The 13,325-nt window shown below is 38.4% G+C and overlaps 1 pseudogene; it reads left to right on the top strand.

Annotated features, from left to right (window-relative positions):
- LOC123048270 (sodium/hydrogen exchanger 8-like) overlaps positions 1-11,180 on the top strand; it is a 37,118-nt pseudogene extending 25,938 nt beyond the window's left edge.
- The last annotated feature ends 2,145 nt before the right edge of the window (positions 11,181-13,325 follow it).

The raw sequence follows: 13,325 nt of genomic DNA, 5'->3' as shown, positions 1-13,325 counted from the left end.
TTCTTCTCTCTTTTTGGATCTCAATACAATGTCCCTCCTCTCTCGTGGAGATCTATTCGATGTAATCTTCTTTTTGCGGTGTGTTTGTTGAGACCGATGAATTGTGGGTTTATGATCAAGATTATCTATGAACAATATTTGAATCTTCTCTAAATTCTTTTATGTATGATTGGTTATCTTTGCAAGTCTCTTCGAATTATCAGTTTGGTTTGGCCTACTAGATTGATCTTTCTTGCAATGGGAGAAGTGCTTAGCTTTGGGTTCAATCTTGCGGTGTCCTTTCCCTGTGACAGTAGGGGCAGCAAGGCACGTATTGTATTGTTGCCATCGAGGATAACAAGATGGGTTTTTTATCATATTGCATGAATTTATCCCTCTACATCATGTCATCTTGCTTAAGGCGTTACTCTGTTTTCATGAACTTAATACTCTAGATGCATGCTGGATAGCGGTCGATGAGTGGAGTAATAGTAGTAGATGCAGGCAGGAGTCGGTCTACTTGTCTCGGACGTGATGCCTATATACATGATCATACCTAGATATTCTCATAACTATGCTCAATTCTGTCAATTGCTCAACAGTAATTCGTTCACCCACCGTAAAATACTTATGCTTTTGAGAGAAGCCACTAGTGAAACCTATGGCCCCCGGGTCTATCTTCATCATATTAATCTTCCAACACTTTGTTATTGCCTTTGCTTTTATTTTACTTTGCATCTTTATCATAAAAATACCAAAAATATTATCCTATCATATCTATCAGATCTCACTCTCGTAAGTGACCGTGAAGGGATTGACAACCCCTTATCGCGTTGGTTGCGAGGATTTATTTGTATTGTGCAGGTGCGAGGGACTCGCGCGTAGCCTCCTACTGGATTGATACCTTGGTTCTCAAAAACTGAGGGAAATACTTACGCTACTTTGCTGCATCACCCTTTCCTCTTCAAGGGAAAACCAACGCAGTGCTCAAGAGGTAGCAAGAAGGATTTCTGGCGCCGTTGCCGGGGAGGTCTATGCAAAAGTCAACATACCAAGTACCCATCACAATCCCTTATCTCCCGCATTACATTATTTGCCATTTGCCTCTCGTTTCCCTCTCCCCCACTTCACCCTTGCCGTTTTATTCGCCCTCTCTTTTCCGTTTGCCTCTTTTTCGGTTGCTTGTCGTTATGGCTAGTCCTCTATCTTCTCCGTTGTCTCCCGAGAATGAAGTTCTAAATTTTAAGCAAAGGGAGGGAGAAAATCTAAAAGATGCTTGGTATAGAATTTGCAATGCTCAAAATAGATCTACCAGGAAGCAATCTACTTCCGTTCTTCTCCGCAATTTTTATGTAGGTGCTAATCCTTGGTATAGATATATCCTTGATACCATTACCGGAGGGAATTTCTTAGGTAGCCATACTTTTGATTCCTATAATGCTATGATAGATTTGTTTGGCTCACCCCCTCTTTTGGTTAATGGAACGATGTTAACTTTGGAGCATGTAATGCAAAGGCTTGAAATTATTGAAAATAAGGTTGCTACTGTAGAGTTAATTGAAAATTTGGATAAAAAGATCCACAATCGAATCTCTCAATATGGATCTAAAGTAGGAGTCACTTTGAAAAATATTAAAGAAAAGGAACCCATAGTTAATGAGAAAATAAATCAGGATTCTACTAGGATCGATAAACTTGAAGATATCATTACCAACTTGGGAACCTCTTTTTCTTCCGTAAAGAATACTCCAAGTCCTCCTACTAAAATTGCCAAGCTTATGTATGTTCCTAAAAATAAGGGTGAATCCTCTAGTAAGGAAACTGCGGATCTCAAATCTATAAGTATTCATCCCAATCTTGTTGCTATCATTAAGGAACCATTTGCTACAAATGAATTTTTCGATCTTGTGCCTAAAAGTTTGATAATTACTAAAAAGAAGGAAATTTCTAAGGATGATAGATGTCTCATTGAAGAATTGCCTACCAAAGATGGCAATACCTAGATCTATCCTTGCTTTTATGCCTAGCTAGGGGCGTTAAACGATAGCGCTTGTTGGGAGGCAACCCAATTTTATTTTTAGTTTTTTAGTTTTTTGCTTCTATTTAGGAATAAATATTTGATCTAGCCTCTGGTTATATGTGTTTTTATGTTTTAATTAGTGTTTGTGCCAAGTTAAACCTATAGGATCTTCTTGGATGATAGTTATTTGATCTTGCAGAAATTTCCAGAAACTTTCTGTTCACGAAAACAATTGTTAAAAATCACCAGAACGCGATAAAATACTGATTCCAATTGCTGCTGATCAATAAACAAATTTCCTAGGTCGTCCTATTTTGGCTGATGTTTTGGAGTTCCAGAAGTTTGCGTTAGTTACAGATTACTACAGACTGTTCTGTTTTTGACAGATTCTGTTTTTCGTGTGTTGTTTGCTTATTTTGATGAATCTATGGCTAGTACAATAGTTTATAAACCATAGAGAAGTTGGAATACAGTAGGTTTAACACCAATATAAATAAATAATAAGTTCATTACAGTACCTTGAAGTGGTCTTTTGTTTTCTTTCGCTAACGGAGCTCACGAGATTTCTGTTGAGTTTTGTGTTGTGAAGTTTTCAAGTTTTGGGTGAAAGATTTTGATGGATTATGGAACAAGGAGTGGCAAGAGCCTAAGCTTGGGGATGCCCATGGCACCCCAAGATAATCTAAGGAGACCAAAACCAAAGCTTGGGGATGCCCCGGAAGGCATCCCCTCTTTCGTCTACTTCCATCGGTAACTTTACTTGGAGCTATATTTTTATTCACCACATGGTATGTGTTCTGTTTGGAGCGTCTTGTATGATTTGAGTCTTTGCTTTTTAGTTTACCACAATCATCCTTGCTGTACACACCTTTTGAGAGAGCCATACATGATTTGGAAATTATTAGAATACTCTTTGTGCTTCACTTATATATTTTGAGTTATATAGTTTTGCTCTAGTACTTCACTTATATCTTTTAGAGCACGGTGGTGGATTTGTTTTATAGAAACTATTGATCTCTCATGCTTCACTTAGATTATTTTGAGAGTCTTAAATAGCATGGTAATTTTCTTAAATAATCCTAATATGCTAGGTATTCAAGATTAGTAAAAACTTTCTTATGAGTGTGTTGAATACTAAGAGAAGTTTGATGCTTGATGATTGTTTTGAGATATGGAGGTAATAATATCAAAGTCGTGCTAGTTGAGTAGTTGTGAATTTGAGAAATGCTTGTGTTGAAGTTTGCAAGTCCCGTAGCATGCACGTATGGTAAACGTTATGTAACAAATTTGAAACATGAGGTGTTCTTTGATTGTCCTCCTTATGAGTGGCGGTCGGGGACGAGCGATGGTCTTTTCCTACCAATCTATCCCCCTAGGAGCATGCGCGTAGTGCTTGGTTTTTGATGACTTGTAGATTTTTGCAATAAGTATGTGAGTTCTTTATGACTAATGTTGAGTCCATGGATTATACGCACTCTCACCCTTCCATCATTGCTAGCCTCTTCGGTACCGTGCATTGCCCTTTCTCACATTGAGAGTTGGTGCAAACTTCGCTGGTGCATCCAAACCCCGTGATATGATACGCTCTTTCACACATAAACCTCCCTAGATCTTCCTCAAAACAGCCACCATACCTACCTATTATGGCATTTTCATAGCCATTCCGAGATATATTGCCATGCAACTTTCCACCATTCCGTTTACCATGACACATTCATCATTGTCATATTGCTTAGCATGATCATGTAGTTGACATAGTATTTGTGGCAAAGCCACCGTTCATAATTCTTTCATACATGTCACTCTAGATTCATTGCATATCCCGGTACACCGTCGGAGGCATTCATATAGAGTCATACTTTGTTCTAGTATCGAGTTGTAATCATTGAGTTGTAAATAAATAGAAGTGTGATGATCATCATTTAATAGAGCATTGTCCCCCCCAAAAAGAGAAAGGCCAAATAAAAAAAAGAAGGCAAAAAAAAAACAAATAAAAAGGGGCAATGCTACTATCCTTTTTTTCCACACTTGTGCTTCAAAGTAGCACCATAATCTTCATGATAGACAGTCTTTTGTTTTGTCACTTTCATATACTAGTGGGAATTTTTCATTATAGAACTTGGCTTGTATATTCCAACAATGGGCCTCCTCAAGTGCCCTAGGTCTTCGTGAGCAAACAAGTTGGATGCACACCCACTTAGTTTCTTTTGTTGAGCTTTCATACATTTATAGCTCTAGTGCATCCGTTGCATGGCAATCCCTACTCCTTGCATTAACACCAATCGATGGGCATCTCCATAGCCCATTGATTAGCCTCGTTGATGTGAGACTTTCTCCTTTTTTGTCTTCTCCACATAACCCCCATCATCATATTCTATTCCACCCATAGTGCTATGTCCATGGCTCACGCTCATGTATTGCGTGAAGGTTTATAAAGTTTGAGATTACTAAAGTATGAAACAATTGCTTGGCTTGTCATCGGGGTTGTGCATGATGAGAGCATTCTTGTGTGACGAAAATGGAGCATGACTAAACTATATGATTTTGTAGGGATGAACTTTCTATGGCCATGCTATTTTGAGAAGACATAATTGCTTAGTTAGTATGCTTGAAGTATTATTATTTTTATGTCAATATGAACTTTTATCTTGAATCTTTCGGATCTGAATATTCATACCACAATTAAGAAGAATTACGTTGAAATTATGCCAAGTAGCACTCCGCATCAAAAATTCTGTTTTTATCATTTACCTACTCGAGGACGAGCAGGAATTAAGCTTGGGGATGCTTGATACGTCTCCAACGTATCTATAATTTTTGATTGCTCCATGCTATATTATCTACTGTTTTGGACAATATTGGGCTTTATTATCCACTTTTATATTATTTTTGGGACTAACCTATTAACCGGAGGCCCATCCCAGAATTGCTATTTTTTTTGCCTATTTCAGAGTTTCGCAGAAAAAGAATATCAAACGGAGTCCAAACGGAATGAAACCTTCGGGAGCGTGATTTTTGGAACGAACATGATCCAGGAGACTTGGACCCTACGTAAGAGAAGCTTCCAGGAGGCCACGAGGTAGGGGGGCGTGCCACCCCCCAGGGCGCGCCCTCCACCCTCGTGGGCCCCACGTTGCTCCACCGACGTACTTCTTCCTCCTATATATACCTACGTACCCCCAAAGATCAGATACGGAGCCAAAAACCTAATTCCACCACCGCAACCTTCTGTACCCACGAGATCCCATCTTGGAGCCTGTTCCGGAGCTCCGCCGGAGGGGGCATCCACCATGGAGGGCTTCTACATCATCACCATAGCCTCTCCGATGAAGTGTGAGTAGTTTACCTCAGACCTTTGGGTCCATAGTTAGTAGCTAGATGGCTTCTTCTCTCTTTTTGGATCTCAATACAATGTCCCCCCTCTCTCGTGGAGATCTATTCGATGTAATCTTCTTTTTGCGGTGTGTTTGTTGAGACCGATGAATTGTGGGTTTATGATCAAGATTATCTATGAACAATATTTGAATCTTCTCTGAATTCTTTTATGTATGATTGGTTATCTTTGCAAGTCTCTTCGAATTATCAGTTTGGTTTGGCCTACTAGATTGATCTTTCTTGCAATAGGAGAAGTGCTTAGCTTTGGGTTCAATCTTGCGGTGTCCTTTCCCAGTGACAGTAGGGGCAGCAAGTCACGTATTGTATTGTTGCCATCGAGGATAACAAGATGGGGTTTTTATCATATTGCATGAACTTATCCCTCTACATCATGTCATCTTGCTTAAGGCGTTACTCTGTTTTCATGAACTTAATACTCTAGATGCATGCTAGATAGCGGTCGATGAGTGGAGTAATAGTAGTAGATGCAGGCAGGAGTCGGTCTACTTGTCTCGGACGTGATGCCTATATATATGATCATACCTAGATATTCTCATAACTATGCTCAATTCTGTCAATTGCTCAATAGTGATTTGTTCACCCACCGTAAAATACTTATGCTTTTGAGAGAAGCCACTAGTGAAACCTATGGCCCCCGGGTCTATCTTCATCATATTAATCTTCCAACACTTTGTTATTGCCTTTGCTTTTATTTTACTTTGCATCTTTATCATAAAAATACCAAAAATATTATCCTATCATATCTATCAGATCTCACTCTCGTAAGTGACCGTGAAGGGATTGACAACCCCTTATCGCGTTGGTTGCGAGGATTTATTTGTATTGTGCAGGTGCGAGGGACTCGCGCGTAGCCTCCTACTAGATTGATACCTTGGTTCTCAAAAACTGAGGAAAATACTTACGCTACTTTGCTGCATCACCCTTTCCTCTTCAAGGGAAAACCAACGCAGTGCTCAAGAGGTAGCATTGTTCTATAAGGGTTTCTACACTAGTGTGAGGTCCTTTGGACCTGCCGTAAGCCACTAACTTGTTTAGTAGGTTAGATGTGCAATTCGGGAGTTCCAGGGAGCTAGATGGCAAATTTTGAAGACCTACAGTATATCTTATTACATAGAATAAAATGCTCTGTATCCATCTTTGCCGTCAATATCCTATCGAATATCTTGCAGTAGCAAGTACCCACATTTTTATGATATGTTTTTCCACACACACACACACATTTTTTTTACTGTACATGATTGTAACTAAACCGTAGGCTCTCATTTAATTCTGTCTTGGTCATAATTTTGGTACATATTCTCTACATGAATTGGAATTTGGATTTTACTCCGGCCAACACATCACTCTTTGTTCTGTGGAACATATTTCATTAGCTATGTTAGGGACTTTCGGTACATATTAGTTCTGTGTATCTTATTAACATTCTGTATCATTCCGTTTTCCTTTTTTCTTTGTTCTTGAGTTATTACTTAATATTTTATCATTGATTCTACTTATCTTGAAATATGTATGAGAATATGCAATTTCATACTACTACATCTGTTTCATTGTATCTATCTATGGTCCACCAATGAGGCACTAAATCTGAAATTTCATGAGAAGTCTATGCACTCACAACTGTTTAACGACTTCCACTGTGTTTAAGTAGGCTCACCAGTGAAAATATTGATATAACTACACGGTTATTTACTCAGTGTATAAAAGATTTTGAAAGAGATAATTTTGAGGCCATGTACAATTATAGAGAATGGAGGGAGTAAACATGATTAGTTTAAAAACATTACAACAAATATTTTTGTCAGGTGTGCAAGCTGCTTACCGTGGAATGCTTGAAGAGGGACGAATAACTCAATCTACAACAAATATTTTAATGAGATTTGTTGATGAAGCTAAGGATCTCGTTTCTAGTCAACCATTATGCGATTGGAAGGTGTTGCGGTCCAATGTACAATTCTCAAATTACTATAGGTTCCTTCAAATGAGCAGGTTGCCACAAAGGCTTATCACATACTTCACAGTAGAAAGATTGGAGCTAGGATGTTACACATGTGCAACATTTCTCCATGCTCATAGAACTGCAAGGAGGCAACTACATGATTTTCTCGGTAATATCCTTCTTACTCTTTAAATGCTGTCATGTGCTAGTTTTATACTATTTGTTTGGCCTATAAAGTCCTGAAAAATGTACAGACGAAATTCTATCTCATTAGTTGGTGCCTATATTAGGAATGTTATGTATGAGAGTGTGAGAACATATTCTTGGTGTAGGTGTCCGCTGTTGTAGTTCATATAAGTGGGAAGAGAAAGTGGAGGGATTGGTTTCCTGTAGAATCTATCAGTTACGGTATTTAGTGCTCAGACTTGTGAGGTATAGCAACGTCAAAATGTTTCGAGCTTATCAAGGTCGAACCCTGAACGACTTTACTTTATTTTGCAACTACCATGAAAAGGTTGTCTGAAGTCCCATTTGCACACTGTTTTATGGATATTGGAGATAAATATCCTAATCCACTCCACTATTTTAATAGTTTTATATTCTTCTTCTTCAGGTGAAAGTGAAATGGCAAGAATTGTGATCGATGAAAGTACTGTTGCAGGGGAGGAAGCAAAAAAGTTTCTAGAAGATGTTCGTGTCACATTCCCTCAGGTTATGGTTACAATGTGCTTCTATCATTTGACTCAAATTATTATGGGCTCATTAATCATTAGCCTCTCCAAATCTTGATAAATTCGTTCAACTAGCAATCTCCTGCAAAACTTGATTGTGAAAGCAGACTGTCTGAATTAAAATGGGGCCAGTTCGCCTTGGGCAGCTCCGATCTGTGGGGCTGTACAATTTTTTGGTTCTTTTTTTGGTCTTTGTAGTATTTTATATTTTTTGTTTTTCCTGTTGTTGCCTTTTGTTTTTCTTGGCTGCAAGACCTTCACAATGTTGGGTGTTTCTTCTAATACAAAATAGTGCGCACTTAGGTGTGTGTTCAAGAACAAAAGTTTGGGAGGAGTTCGGCTTTTAGACACACATGTACACAGATTCTTGCATGACATTGAAAGGTTGGGTGGCTATAAATGGTTAGATATAGAATTTGGAATGGAGGGATTTGGCAATCATTTTTGAGGAATTGTCCCTTCTTTCGCAAAATTGATGTAAAATTCTTCCCGAATTGATGTTCTACATTGTCCCTAGGTCTATAAAGCTTTAGAGTACTTCATTTTGTATTTAAAAAATAGGTCTGTAATAATGAGAAAAACTCCATGACATGAATAAACTAAGGAATGCCATATTGATTAAAAAGAATACCCTCGGTGATCCTGATAATTCACCATTATCACATGCTATCTAGATTCTTTTATTATTTTCTCTTATTTTTTGGCAGGACACTATTATCTAGTTTCTGAAGTTATTTCAACGATTTTCAGGTGCTTGGTGCATTAATGACTCAACAAGTAACATATGCGGTATTGACACACTTGAGCAAGTATATTCAAGACCTCAGGAAGACTGGGTTGCTCGAGGAAGAGGAAATGGTACATCTCGATGATGCTTTGCAGGTAGTTGGAATATGTGGTTTCATTTCTTATTGCATGTGAAGTGAAAGTGAATCGATCTCTCTGGTTCAGTTCACAAATTGCAGTATGTTAACCCTAGTAAATAATTCACTTGGCAGACAGACTTGAAGAAGCTTAAAAGGAATCCACCGATGGTGAAAATGCCAAGAGTTAGCGAACTTTTAAGCTCTCATCCTTTAGTCGGTGCACTGCCTTCTGCTGTTCGTGGTCCATTGTTAAGTAATGCAAAGGAAACAATAAAAGGACATGGACAAATCCTTTACAGGGAAGGCTCAAGGCCGACTGGTATATGGCTTGTTTCGGCTGGAATAGTAAAGGTATGTTTTCTGTTTCAAGCTAGAGTCAAGACCGTTTTATTACATTTTACTGAAAGTATATACATGTATGTTTCTAGCTGGTTAAATGATGAACATATACATCCCCTTGCCTCCTTTCTCTACAGTGGAAAAGTCAGAGACTAAGCAGAAGGCATTCATTAGATCCAATTTTGCCACATGGAAGCACTTTGGGTCTATAGGAGGCATTGACCAGAAAGCCATATATTTGTGACGTTATTACAGAATCGGTGGTGCACTGTTTCTTCATTGAAGCTAAAAAATGAGCAATTGCGCCAGTCTGATCCTTCTGTTGAGGATTTTATGTGGCAGGTATCCTCGCATAATGCTGCCTACGTAAGCATGTACTCATGAACATTTTTGACGCTTGGACATTTCTCGAATTGCATACTCCTTTTTCTTTTGTTACTTTCTTTTTTATTCTGTAAGTATCAGTGAAGTAGATTTTTTCTTCTGTGGTTCTTAATAGGGTTTCAAATCCTGCTGATTACTAATTTCAAATATGTTTATTAAAAAAGCAGGGCAATCGTGCCTTTCCTCTAAAACATGTGCGATCTTACAACAACCGTTGCAAATTGGGTTTTTGCTTCTCTTCACCCAAATTGGGTTTTTACTTGGGCAGATCGCTTCACCAGATTGCTATCAAGTACTCCCTCCGTTCACTATTACAAGATGCTTTCAATTTTTATTGAATCAGCTGTATATAGACGCATTTTAGTGTGTTTGTTCACTCATTTCAGTCTGTATATAGTCCATATTAAAATATCCAAAATATCTTACTACCTAGTGTGCTCCACTAGGTCGATTTGGTATAACATTGTTACCTTTTTTCACATCTGTTAAGCCTCAAATGAATCATTCGTACATGGAAATTACAGGAAAGCGCTCTAGTTATTGCGATGATTTTTCTCCCTCAGATATTTGAGAAAATGGCAATGCGTAAGATGAGGGTTCTCCTTTCTGAAAGATCTAGTATGAACATCTACATTAAGGGGGAAGAGTTTGAACTCGTGCATAATTACATAGGCATCTTACTCGAAGGGTTTCTCAAGACAACACACCAACATCTGATCACACCTCCAGCTGTGCTGCTGCCATCAAGCGCTGATTTAAACTTATCTGGCCTGCAGTCTTCAGGTTCTCAATATTTTCACCAATCGAACAGTTATTCTGTTTGTTATGGAAGCAAAACTAGTATTTTATTTTAATTTATTTTACAAGTAATTGATGAGTTCACTTGTTTACAGCCATGAACCATATAGACTACTGCTATACTGCAACCAGTTATCAGGTGGAAGCTAGAACAAGGGCCATCCTAATTGAAATAGACATGCCAGATATAGAATCCGATCTGCAAACAAGTGCATTGTTGCTGTCTCCATCTCCGAACCTTGGACCACCACCAACGCAGAGCAAAGAGCATGTCAGTTTTTTCTTATATCCTGTTTGTCTCATAGCCTGATATGATCTCTCTCTATGTGTGTGTGTGTCATCAACTCAACTAAAAAAGTGGATCATCTCATTCACAGATGGATGACATGCACCGTGCTCAGCGACGACCAAGCCTCGATCACGCGGAAGCGAACCACAAGAACATCACATCCTATCCCAAGGCACCTTCAAGGATGGCATCCAGCACGCAGCTGCCTCTGCTTTCTGTGAGGTCAGAAGGTTCCAATGCGATGATGAGCACAACATCTGCTCTTTCTCCGGCACTTGTGCCCTTTCCGCCCCTAGCAGCAGCCCGACAACGCAGGGTGGTAGTGGCGGAAGATGACAACTCAAGCGATGAATCTGCAGGGGAAGAAGTCATCGTTAGAGTGGACTCTCCCAGCATGCTCTCCTTCCATCTGACCTCCTGTCTGCCGCCACGGGGCGACTGATGGATGCAGGATGCACGTACCAATATTTTCTTCTTTCTGCATAATAATTGTTGTGACCAATGGCACCATGCTGTTCCCCGCAAAACAAATGGCCCCATGTTGTATGTTTATCAGTACACATGTAGAAACTACGATAATAACGTGCACAAAACTTTGAGCAGCGATTTTTTTTGTGAGAGCTCCTCGGATGTGTTTTTTGATGAAAATTTGCAAGAACCTCAAACACTTGATAAATATTTATGTCGCAAATTTCTGGTTTTTTTTGGATTTTGGTTAACACCGTTTTTCGGAAAAAAAAATATCTCGCTCGGGTGTAGTACACCCGAGAGTAGAAAATTCAGTCTCTTCAAAAAAGTTGTGGAAACTTCAAGATGCACCATGATGAGGAAAATGGAGGTGAATTAGACAGCGAAATCATGCTACACCAGTTCTCTGAGACTTCATACATTCTATTCGTTTTTTCTCTATTTTATGATTCAAAATAAACTATCAAGTGGATACTAATACAATGAACACACGCAATTTCTATATAACTAAGATGCACAGTCAACACCAACAGCCATACACAAAGAATCTACCTGCAAAAAGCAAAGTCATACAAGACAAGCTACGCACATCTTCACTTTTCCCGATCCACCGCGGACGGATGCAATTGCGTAGCTGGGTGCTGCCACCGGCCACGGCCGCACCGACGGAACTAGCTAAAAAATTGTCACACTTTTAAAAACAAAACTACCACATAGTCAGGATTTCAAAATACATATGTATAGCAAAAAAGAAAATAGACATGCCTAGATGATAAAGCCACACACATATAAATTTTCATATATTGATATCTCTGTAATACGAAAAAAAATTAGCCATGCTCTAACATAAATAAACTCTTTAAAAAACATAAATAAACTACCACAAAAATTGCCATGCCTATATGATAAATTTTGCCACGAACATATAATTGTTTCTCTAAAGATCACAGAAAATTTAGAAACTTTGTATCACATGGCAAAAAACTACAAATTTCAGTCTATAAAATCATGGAAAAATTTAGAAAATATATAATGGTCACGTGGCGAATTTAAAAAATATACAATGGTCACATGGCAAATTTAGAAATTTTTTCTGTAAAACGTACAAAATTTAGCTCTCTAAATCATGGCAAATGTAAGAAAAATATGTGTTTGTCACATGCAAAACTAAAGAATTTGTTTCCTAAAAAACATTAGGCATATACTCCCTCCGTTTCAAAATAGATGACTCAACTTTGTACTAAATTTAGTGCAAAGTTAGTATAAAGTTGGGTCATCTATTTTGGAACGGAGGAAGTAGTTTCTATAATTTTATCTTCTCGTACATTCCTTCATTGATATCCTCTCTTTCTCTCCAATATTTTTTGTTAAACATGCACACTAAGTTACCAACTACTATTGCTTATTCATGGATCGTATAGTCATTTCTCTCAATTGATCTTTTTTTTGTTATATGGCATGTGTTAATCTCCATGCTTGATCAAACACGCCTTATAAAAAGAAATGTAGGGAGACCCGGTTATTTTGTACACATAGTAATCTGCAAGTATGTGTGTACGTGGGTACTACCGATTGCCGGCGTGGTAGTTTGATAAATGGAACTAGAAAACACCTAGCGGTGCCCGGTAAGGATAGGATAGGATATGCACAATTTGCAAGTTTGCAAACATCTGCCATGAATTAGAATGTTTGAACATATAGATTTTTGTTTACATTTGAGAAAATAAAATCGCCCTTTATAGAAAAATAGATTTTTTTTAAATTGATCACATCTAATGTGATATCTCACACAAAGCAATATATTCTATCTCAGTAAATAATATATGCGGTAGAAGTGATATAGCTTCCCCTCGAAAAAGAAAAGGAAAAAGAAGAAGTGATATAGCTTTGTGGTTTGCCGGACAAAACATTGGGAAAATATCTAGTGCTACCATGTTTTAGGTGCTACCGTGATACAAGCTTCTGGGCCGTTGGATTCTTAGATTTGATGGCTCTCAATAACTCTGCAACATTTGCAAAAACACCTACGAGGAGTCCAAAAATTGCGCATCGACGACCCAGCAGATCCAACAACTCCCGGATGCCGTCCAATCGAAAAATCGGACGGCCCAGATGTCTG

The sequence above is a fragment of the Triticum aestivum genome, chromosome 2D (genome assembly GCF_018294505.1).
Source record: "Triticum aestivum cultivar Chinese Spring chromosome 2D, IWGSC CS RefSeq v2.1, whole genome shotgun sequence".
Classification (NCBI taxonomy): Eukaryota; Viridiplantae; Streptophyta; class Magnoliopsida; order Poales; family Poaceae; genus Triticum; species Triticum aestivum.
This window is presented reverse-complemented; position numbering and strand designations above follow the sequence as displayed.